At 46.4% G+C, this 9828-nt stretch overlaps 1 long non-coding RNA gene across 1 annotated transcript; it reads right to left on the bottom strand.

Annotated features, from left to right (window-relative positions):
- Positions 1-1339: 1339 nt before the first annotated feature.
- LOC121140927 lies at positions 1340-9291 on the bottom strand. Its single transcript, XR_005877881.1, has 3 exons — positions 8913-9291; positions 6653-6873; positions 1340-2515 (listed from the first exon to the last, which is right to left on the bottom strand). It is a non-coding gene; the product is annotated as an uncharacterized LOC121140927 (long non-coding RNA).
- Between the last annotated feature and the right edge of the window lie 537 nt (positions 9292-9828).

Here is a 9828-nt window from a genome sequence, read left to right as displayed (position 1 = left end):
GTCTTCCACTGCTACACAGGGTAGTAACAGTAGTCAGCTGCCCGACCTAGAAGGTCTGAGAGATTACTCTGTGGAAGAGGAACTTGGGAAAACAGAGCTATCTTAGCAAGGCAGAGTAGAGCAGTCAATTAAAAAGTGTCCACAGTTTGTGACAAGGACCCTGGTGGCAAGTGAGGCATGAGACAGTTCTTTGCCCAATAGTTAGTGTTACAACAATCCAGGTAGAGTTGTCAGCCCTGTCATCTTCTTTGGAAGAGACCTTACGGCTGCTGCTAGGATCTGTATTGTTTGGGAGGCTGTCCTGGAACTCATTCCGTAGACCAGGCTGGCCTCGAACTCACAGAGATCCACCAGCCTCTGCCTCGAGAGTGCTGGGATTAAAGGCGTGTGCCACCAACGCCCAGCTAAGTATACCTGATTTTAAAAAATGTCTCTCATTAGCTTGTTTCAGGCTTTACCTTGACAGTATTTACAGGAGGCTAAAGGTTGTCACTATAAATGAATTACATTTGCACTTATCATGACTACAAGCATAGTTCTGAGCACATTGAAGATCATTTTCTGAGTGATGGTGACAAATGCCTTTGATCCCAGCACTTGGGAGGCACAGGAAGGTAGATCTCTGTGAGTTCAAAACCAGCCTGGTCTACAGGGCTAGTTCCAGCATAGCTGGGGCTGTTGCACAGAGAAAGCCTGTCTCGAAAAACAGACAAAGAATTTGATCATTTATAAGGTGACTAACCATTAACTTGCATGTCTTAGTTATCTTTAATGATTTACAAGTTAGTATATTTATAAGAGGAACATTTTTCAATTTTATCCTTGTTAAGTTTGAGCCTTAAAATTTTGAATTGATTATTTAATTGAAGATCCTTTAGCATCATAAAACTTTAAGCCATAAATACAATCTTTATCAGGATTGGGAACTTTCTTGATCCTTTCATAGTCCCCTATTACAGATAATGTTTTGTATGACTCAGTTTATCCAAACAGCTGAAGCTTAATAAAGTTAGCAAAGACAAAGAGGCTAGACACCTATATTCAAGTCAGTTTCTACTAGCCTGAATAGACCTTAGGAATTTATAAACTTATTTATCAAATATATCTTATTCATCAAACATATATTGTTCCTTATCTAAAATTTTTCAGAGTCTAGTGTTGAACACAATTAGCAAAGACATAACTGGTTAGACATACATATCTAAGTCAGATTTTGTTAACCTGAATAGACTTTTATTACCTTAGGAATTTATAAACCTTATTTATCAAACATACACTATTAAAATTTTTACTTGAAAGACAAAATCATCATACAAAAATCCATCCTAATCCAAAAACATCTTGGAGAACTGCCTTTATTGCTTGCTTAATCTAAAAGGACATATAATGATAAGCAGAGAGCTTAACAGGACTAAAAGGTTTTAGAGGTGTGTACTCTTTTAACTTCAGTAAAGATGGCCGCCAGTCCATCAACCAAGATGGAGGCAAGCCACATGGTTGCTATTTTAAAAAGCAATTTTCCTAAATAAGAGTTTAATCCAAGATACATACAAGTATGTTGTAGGAAATTAAGATTAAGATTAACTATGTATAGACTTTCTTAAATATCAGACTTTTGTTACAAACTGTAATCTAACTTCTGTCGTAGATTTTAGAAATTTTCAACCATACTTGCTAAACTTACAAATCCTGAGATAAAGAATTTACACAATAGTCTTAAAGAGATCTTTTTTTATTTTTAAATCTAATGAACATTTATTATACTTCCAAATTTGTTGGGGTTTTCTCATGAATTTTTTTGTTGTTTCTTAGGTTTTTTAAGATATAAAAAACTTTGGGAATTTCACATCATGCACCCCAATACCACTCATCTCCCGATCCCTCCATATCCACCCCTCACCACTGCAGCATGCTCTTCCCCCCAAATTAATTAAAAACAAAACAAACAAAAGAGCCCATCTCAGCTTCTTCATTCACCCTGGTGGCATCGGGAGCTGCTGTGTGACACACAGTGTACCCTTTGTCCAATCAGCTCCACCCACAAAATGTTCCTTGTAAAGAGTCAGTGGTCTGCTTCAAGGCCTCTGGCACACCATCATCACTGGGCCCTCGCCAAAAGTCTTCTTGGATGTCCTGCTGCTGTTGCTCCAAGTCGTGGAGGTCCTGTGGTTATCCTTCCGCAGGACCAGTTCCTTCCCACACTCCAGCAGGTCATAGAGGTGGACTACCCAAGGCCCAGGATGTGGGTCTGGATGGTAGCTGAGCTGGTCACTCCAGGCCACTGGGGCCACCCCCTCAGGTGATGTGGGGAGCCAGCTCTCCTAGGCCCACACCATTGGGGCTAGCTCTCCCGGGCCTGTAGAGAGAGGTGAAACCATCTCTGCCGAATGTGGGAGGCTGGGAGGCAGCTCTCCCATGGGGTGATGGGACCAAGTCTCCTGGTGCAGTGTCCAGTGAGGGGCAGGACCAGCTCAGCACAGCACTCAGATTTCAACACCAATGGTTCCTGTGACCCCTATGTGGTAACACAGACTATGAACATCATCAAAGACCACCCTCCATCCCCCTACTCCCCCACCCCCAGCTGCAGCAGGACCGTGGGTCCAGACGTGACCCTAAGCAGCAGCCCAGGCCCAGACACCACCATGACCCTGGGTGGCAAGCAGGTCTCTTATATCAGCCTACTCCTTAGCGCTTTCATCATGGGGGCGGGGCAGGAAGCAGGCCACCCACCTCAGCCTGACCCTCACTGCTGTCACTTCTTCAGAACTGCCTCTTACCACAGCACACAGACCACTGCCCCTCTTTCTCTCCCATTTCTCCACCACAGACTTGCTCATTATAATGGCACTCATGGGCAGGCCTACGGATGCTTCAGGCGGGCTGGACCATGAGGACCCCAGCTGCTGCCCCATGGCTGTCTTCAGGTAGGATCTCTCTCTCTCTCTCTCTCTCTTTTTTTAACGAGACAGGGTTTCTCTGTGGCTTTGGAGGCTGTCCTGGAACTCGCTCTTGTAGACCAGGCTGGCCTCGAACTCACAGAGCTCCTCCTGCCTCTGCCTCCCGAGTGCTGGGATTAAAGGCGTGCACCACCAACGCCCAGCTCAGGTAGGATCTCTTAAGAGATTTGGTGGGGTGGGTAGCAGAAAGTCAAGTAAACAAAGAGATGAAAGAATTTCAAGTGGAAAGTAGAAAAGACTTAGAGATAAGAGATTTGGGGATCATTTGCTTGTGCAATTTGGAACTCAAGTGTTCCATTTTGGCCACTGAGCTGTCCCAAGGTCAAGACATATGCAGTAAGACATAGACTTTAATGAAATCTTTGAGTCCAAGGGGGAAAAAACCTTAGAGAAAGAGAGAAAGGTTTGAAAAACAAGAGCTCTCCCAGAGGGCAATAGCAACCCAGGAGCTAGCTCAGTCAGCCAATGGGAGGGGCAGAGACAGAGCAGGCAGCTCCTAGGGGGCAGGAGAAAGCTCTAGGAGGAGCTGAGAACACTTATAGAGAGAGGAGAGGAGGAAACCAGAAGGGTTAGTGTCCTGGTGACCACGATTTCAACCCAAGGACACCGAGAGGCTTGTCACAGAGAAATGTCCCCTTTCACAGATTTTTCCAAGGATTTTTCCTTAGGGCAAGATGTGCTTCCCTACACACGGGTGTGGCTTTTATAGTAACAGCAGGCTCCAGTGAGCAGGCAGCTCCAGGGTGACACTTATGCCATAGATAAGGAGGGAGTAGGTGGAGGGATAGATGGAGCCTTCCCACTGGACACCCAGCCTGGCCTCGAACTCCAGGCACCCAGGACTACATAGCAGGCCCCAGGAGCCAGAAAGACCAAGAGATGCCCAGAACCACAGTGGAGAAGCATAGCAGGTAGAGGGGAAAAGTGGCTGAAGAGGCAGACTCTAGAATTTGGAGTCAAATACGGTGGTTGGCAGAAGCCAGCAGGGACAACTAACTACCCACACACCTCAGGAGAATGGAATCAGCTGTTTGGTTCAGCTGGAGAGGCCAGACCCCTTAGAAGAGGCCCATTTATGCCCCACCAGGAGGCTTCAGCACCAGATGTATAAACTAAGGGCGTGGCTGTTCCTGCTCCATGGTATGCTTGAGGGGAAGTTTTGTTGTTGTTGTTGTTGTTATCATAGATGTGAGGGAGAGGAGCCAGAGTCGTCTACAGGAGTCCAGAGCAGGGAAAGAAGGCAGTAGATGAAACATGGCCATGAGATGAGTGAGTGATGGGGGAGCGAAAGAGAGAAAGTGGGCAGAGGAGACCAAGAGAGAGGCCCAAGAGAGAGGGGCCCCGAAAGAGGAAGACAAAAGAGAGCACATATCCAAAGGAGGGGCGTTGCAAGGGAACAAGAAGCTGGGGAAGGAAGCCATGACTGGAGACGGCTGGGGTGGGGTGGAGTGAGAAGAGCCGAGAGGAGACATGGGAACCTGGGATACGCAGAGCCCGGAGGTCAGTGTGATCGGTATGCCTCAGGGCCACATAGTGGGTCCTTGGCCCTCTCACCAGTAAAAAAGAGAGCTGTGGCTATACCTCAGTGGCGGAATATTTGCTTCACATGAACAATGCCCTGTATCTGATCTTCAATAATATAAAATTTGAAGGAAAAAATAACTAGAGAAACTTTTTAAAAAAGATTTATTTAGGCCGGGCGTTGGTAGCACACGCCTTTAATCCCAGCACTCGGGAGGCAGAGGCAGGTGGATCTCTGTGAGTTCGAGGCCACCCTGGTCTACAGAGTGAGTGCCAGGACAGTCTCCAAAACAATATAGAGAAACCCTGTCTCGAAGAAACCAAAAAAAAAAAAAAAAGATTTATTTATTATATATACAGTGTTCTGCCTGCATGTATGCCTGCACGCCAGAAGAGGGCACCAGATCTTATTATAGATGGCTGTGAGCCACCATGTGGTTACTGGGAATTGAACTCAGAACTTCTGGAAGAGCAGTCAGTGCTCTTAACTGCTGAGCCATCTCTCCAGCCTCAATATCTGAAACTTAAAAATCACCTAACCGGAAAAAAAAAATCACCTAACCGACTGGAAGCCTAATTGCTAAGGACCTCACAGCAGCCCAGAATCAGTGCACTGCCCTGGTCATGTTTTCAGTGCCTCTTCTTAGACAAGACCTGTGTCACCACCACTACAAGCCTGACAGAAACAGAAAACCACCCAGGAAGGAACATCGACTTTCAAAGTTACAGAATTTTTGTTTGTTTGTTTGTTTTTGTTTTTTGAGACAGGGGTTCTCTGTGTAGCTTTGGAGGCTGTCCCAGAACTCACTCTGTAGACCAGGCTGGCCTTGAACTCACAGAGGTCCATCTGCATCTACCTCCCGAGTGCTGGGATTAAAGACGTGCGCCACCACCAGCACCAGGCAAATTTACAGGATGTTTATTTGCTCTCAGCCATCTTCTCTCAGATGTGGTTGCCTTCTAGATCTGTCAGCGTGATGCAGTTTAAAGCAGTGTTACTTGGGTACCATATTCTCAACATCCATCTTAGTTCATTTCCTGCTATTACAACAGAAGATCTGACCCCAGCTGGTGATGAACAGGACCTCCGGAGGCTGGAAGTTAAGACTGAAAGGTAGGGTCTACTAAGGATTGAGAACTTCCTTGTTTTGTCAAATTGTGTCAAAAGGGATCACATGAAAAGAATGACAGGAAAACAAGCTAGATACAGTGACAAACATCTGTAATTCCCATGCACAAGAGGCTGAGGCAAAGGGAGTTCCATTAACTCGAGGCTGGCCTTAGCTGCATAGAAAACTCCTGGTCTCAAAAGAAAGAAAGAACAAGAAACGCAAAGAAGCAGTCCAGGGAGGCGGCTCAGCAGTTAAGAGCACACACTGCTCAGGCGGAGGGCCTTGGCCAATTCCCAGCACACATGTCAGGCAGCTCACAACCACCTGTAACTCCCTCCCCAGGGGATCCAACGCCCTCTTCTGGCCTCAGCGGGCACTGTGCTCACATGCCCATACCCACACACAAACACATAATTAAGCATAAAACTTAAAAAAAAATAAAATAGAAAATTAATAAAAGAACAAAAGGAAGAAAGCAAAAGAAAGGAAAGGGGGGAACCCTCTTTTTTCTTAATGAGGCCAGTTCCTTAACACACCATTAATTTCTTCACAAGGGTGGTGCTCACATAGCTTGATAACCGCTGAGACTTAGCTTTGAGCTGGTGAGATGGCTCAGAGGGTTCCACTCCCAGGATCCCCACAGTGGAAGAAGAGAAGTGACTCCCACAAGTTGTGACCTCCACACGCACTACATGACACACACACATACATACAACAAATTAATTAATTTTAAAAGACCTAAGCTCTCCGCACTGCTGCAATGAAGTCAATAACAATCTGAATTTGGAACGGAACATCCAGAGCATAGGAGAGGTAGACTGCAGCTCTGTAAAATGAAGAAATCATGCCGGGCGGTGGTGGCGCATGCCTTTAATCCCAGCACTCGGGAGGCAGAGGCAGGTGGATCTCTGTGAGTTCGAGGCCGGGCTGGTCTACAGAGTGAGTTCCGGGATAGCCTCCGAAACAATACAGAGAAACCCTGTCTCGAAAAACCAAAAAAAAAAAAAAAAAGATGAAATCAGGGGTTGGAGAGGTGGCTCAGCAGTTACCAGTGCTTACCTAGCAATGACTTGTTTGGTCCCAACACCCAAGACAAGAAACTCACAGCTGCCTGTAATTCCAGTTCCAGGGGATCTGACACCCTCTTACGGCCTTCAAAGACACCTCTGTGTGACAGCTGTAGACCGGGTTGATCTCAAACTCACAGATATCCACCTGCCTCTGCTTCCCGAGTGCTGGGATTAAAGGTGTACGCCACCACACCTGGATTAAAAATAAATCTAAAAAAGGAAAAGAATCGAGGTCTTTAATGTGTCCTAGACAAAATGAGACACTGAGTTCTATTGTGGAGACACAAAATGCTATAGAAAATAAACGAGCTGGCAAAGGAACCTTAGGGCCCAGACTTGTGAGTAGAGTTCCCAGAAATGACAGGCAATATTTAAGGAGAGCTGCTACTGAAGGAAGTATACCGAGGACGACATCACAGGCCTTGTTTCCTTATGCCCTTCCTAGGAAAGAAAATGTAAGAGGAGTTTCGTTTTTAAAAAATATTATTATTAATGTGGGGGGAGTGATGGGTCAGATGTGGGTATGTATGGTGTGTGGGTACATGTGTGTATGATGTGTGGTATGAGTGTATGTGGTGAGTATGTGTGTGTGTGGTATATGCATGTATGGTATGTGTGTATAGGGTGTGTGGGGGCATGTGTGTGCATATGATGTACATATATGTGGCGTATGGAGTTATGTGTGTGATGTGTGTGTATATGTACATGGTGTGTGTGTATGTGTGTGTTGTGTATTGTATTTTGGGTGTGCATATGTCTGTGGTATGTGTGTAATGTGTGTTCATGTGTTGTATATGCAGTGTGTGTATGGGGTGTGTATGTACGTGTGGTGTATGCATGATGCATGTATATGTGGTATATGTATGATATGTATGTATGGTATGTGCATGTATGATGTGTGTATGGTGCGTATGTATGGTGTGTATATTGTGTGTGTGGTATGTGTGTAGCGTGTATGTGTGGTATGTGTGTAGTGTATGATATGTATATATAATGTGTGTATGTGGTGTGTGTGTAATGTGTGTGAATGATGTATGTATGTGGTGTGTGTCCAGTGTATATGTGTGGTGTGGGGGTGTGTGTATGGTGTGTGTGGTATGTGTTATGGTGTGTGTATGCTGTGTGTATGGTGTATATTATGGTGTGTGTGTATGTGTGTGGTCTGTATGAAGTGCATGCATGATGTGCATGTGTATGATGTGTGTGTATGTATGGTATATGTGTATGACATGTGTGTATGACATGTGTGTATATGGTGTGTGTGTACGCGTGCATGCGTGTGTGTGTGTGTGTGTGTGTGTGCAAAGAAGCATGCACAGAGGCATAGTGTAGAAATTAGAGGGCAACTTTCAGGAGTTAGCTCTTTCCTTCCACCATGGGATGAAACTCAGGTCACTGGGTTTGCCCAATAAGCATCTTTACTCCCTGCGCCGTCTCACCAGCCCTTATGTGCATTTTTCAACTGTGCATGGGAGCCGGATATGGCATTGCACTCCTGCAAGGCAGCACTTCAGAGTTAGGGTTTAAGGCTAGCCTGAGCTACACAGCTGAGGCCTGTCTCTAACAAACCAACAAAAACAAGAAACCTCTCTAATACCACAAGGAACTGAAGCCAGAGCTGAGGCTCCCATTGCCCTGCCCAGTCTCCTCCCATCCGGACATGCCCAGCCTGGTTCCCAGGGGCCAGCATCTTTATCCACTCGCCTATAACGTAACAGACTAGGCGTTCCTGTGAGCCCTGTCCTTGGAAGCCCCTCCTGTGTACCGACAGTGTGAGTGTACAAGCCCCAGCTCCTGCTCTCTGCTCTCCTGGGCTGGGTTAGGTGTCCTGGGCTCCCTGCGGGCTAACGCTGCAGCAGCCTCCCTCCACCTGCCCTTCCCCTCCCAGACACTGACCACCGACCTGTCATTGTAGGGTTAGCAGCTATCAGGAACTAACTCAAGCTACTGCAACTTACAGCTCAGTCATGAAGGAAGCAAACACAGAGCTAAGGTTCAAAATGAGGAGTCTCCCACAGAGCCAATCTCCTAGACTAAGAAGAATTACCTCCCTGATTTGGTGGCTCCTGTGACATTCCTGTACTTAGGGCTGGCGGAGTCTGCACAGACAGTCACCTCCTCCCTAACCACGCCAGCAATGGAAAACACACTGTCCCTTTGTTTATCAAAGCAGGCTGGCTGTGCTGGCCTTTCTCCTCACTGCACTGTCCACAAATGGCCATGGTGGACGCGAGCAGGCCTGACCTTACCTAGCTGCTGTGGAGGCTTGGGCAGCAGTAGAGGCCGTCTTCATTCCTGAACTCGTTTCTCAGCCAGAGGCCTCGCAGAAGCAGGAGCTCTGCCCTCCATGTGGCAGATGGGCAGAAAGTTTGTGCAGTCTGGAGGCCTGGCTCCAAGCCCCAGAAGGACACACAAATGTCTTTGTGGTGGATGCCAGAACTGAATCGTGTCACCAAGAGCCTTGTGATGTCCTTTAAAAAGATGAGGCAGCTTTTCCTTCAAAAGAAAACCTGTGCTTGAGGAGCACAGAGAGTGAGCAGCCAGACGACATGAAGTCATTATCCTTTGTCCCTCTGGGAGTGAGCGTGAGGCTGAAAATTTCCCAAGACAGGCACGGGACTCATTTCTGTGAGGAGTGATTCATGAAGACATGGCCACTCCGTTCCCTAGCGTGGGGCTCTTGGAATCTGCATCTTGAATGTATAAACAGAGGACAGCCTCTATTATCACATGACAGAAAGAATCATCTCTGTAGAACATCGTCCACGGGAGGAATAATAGCTTACGAAGCTTCCAGATACTGAGTAGTAGAAATACTACTACCTTGTCAGTTTACCTACTGTCAAAGTGGTGCTCAAGAGCCATCTAGCCATCTAGGAGATCACTGAGGCAGCAGCCTCCTGTCCATTTCTTCCCTGGGAAGGGGCTGCCATGAGGATCTCGAAAAGTCAGCTCTCAGAGGATGTTTTGTGAATGCTGAAAGCATCATAGGCCAGTTCTGGGGATCTGAGACAGGATGAGGCAGGGAGGGCCGTAACTTAGACAAGGATTTGAGCAGGACAGCTCTTGGGAAATGTACCAAAAGGTACTCCTATTAAGTAATTTCATTTTACCCCTGAATCTGGACTTTCATTCCTAACTTAAAAACTTCACCGGGATTATGCT

This window comes from Mesocricetus auratus, unplaced genomic scaffold (genome assembly GCF_017639785.1).
Source record: "Mesocricetus auratus isolate SY011 unplaced genomic scaffold, BCM_Maur_2.0 Super-Scaffold_100006, whole genome shotgun sequence".
NCBI classification, from domain to species: Eukaryota; Metazoa; Chordata; class Mammalia; order Rodentia; family Cricetidae; genus Mesocricetus; species Mesocricetus auratus.
The sequence above is the reverse complement of the archived record's forward strand: the minus strand, read 5'-3'. Positions and strand labels throughout refer to the sequence as shown.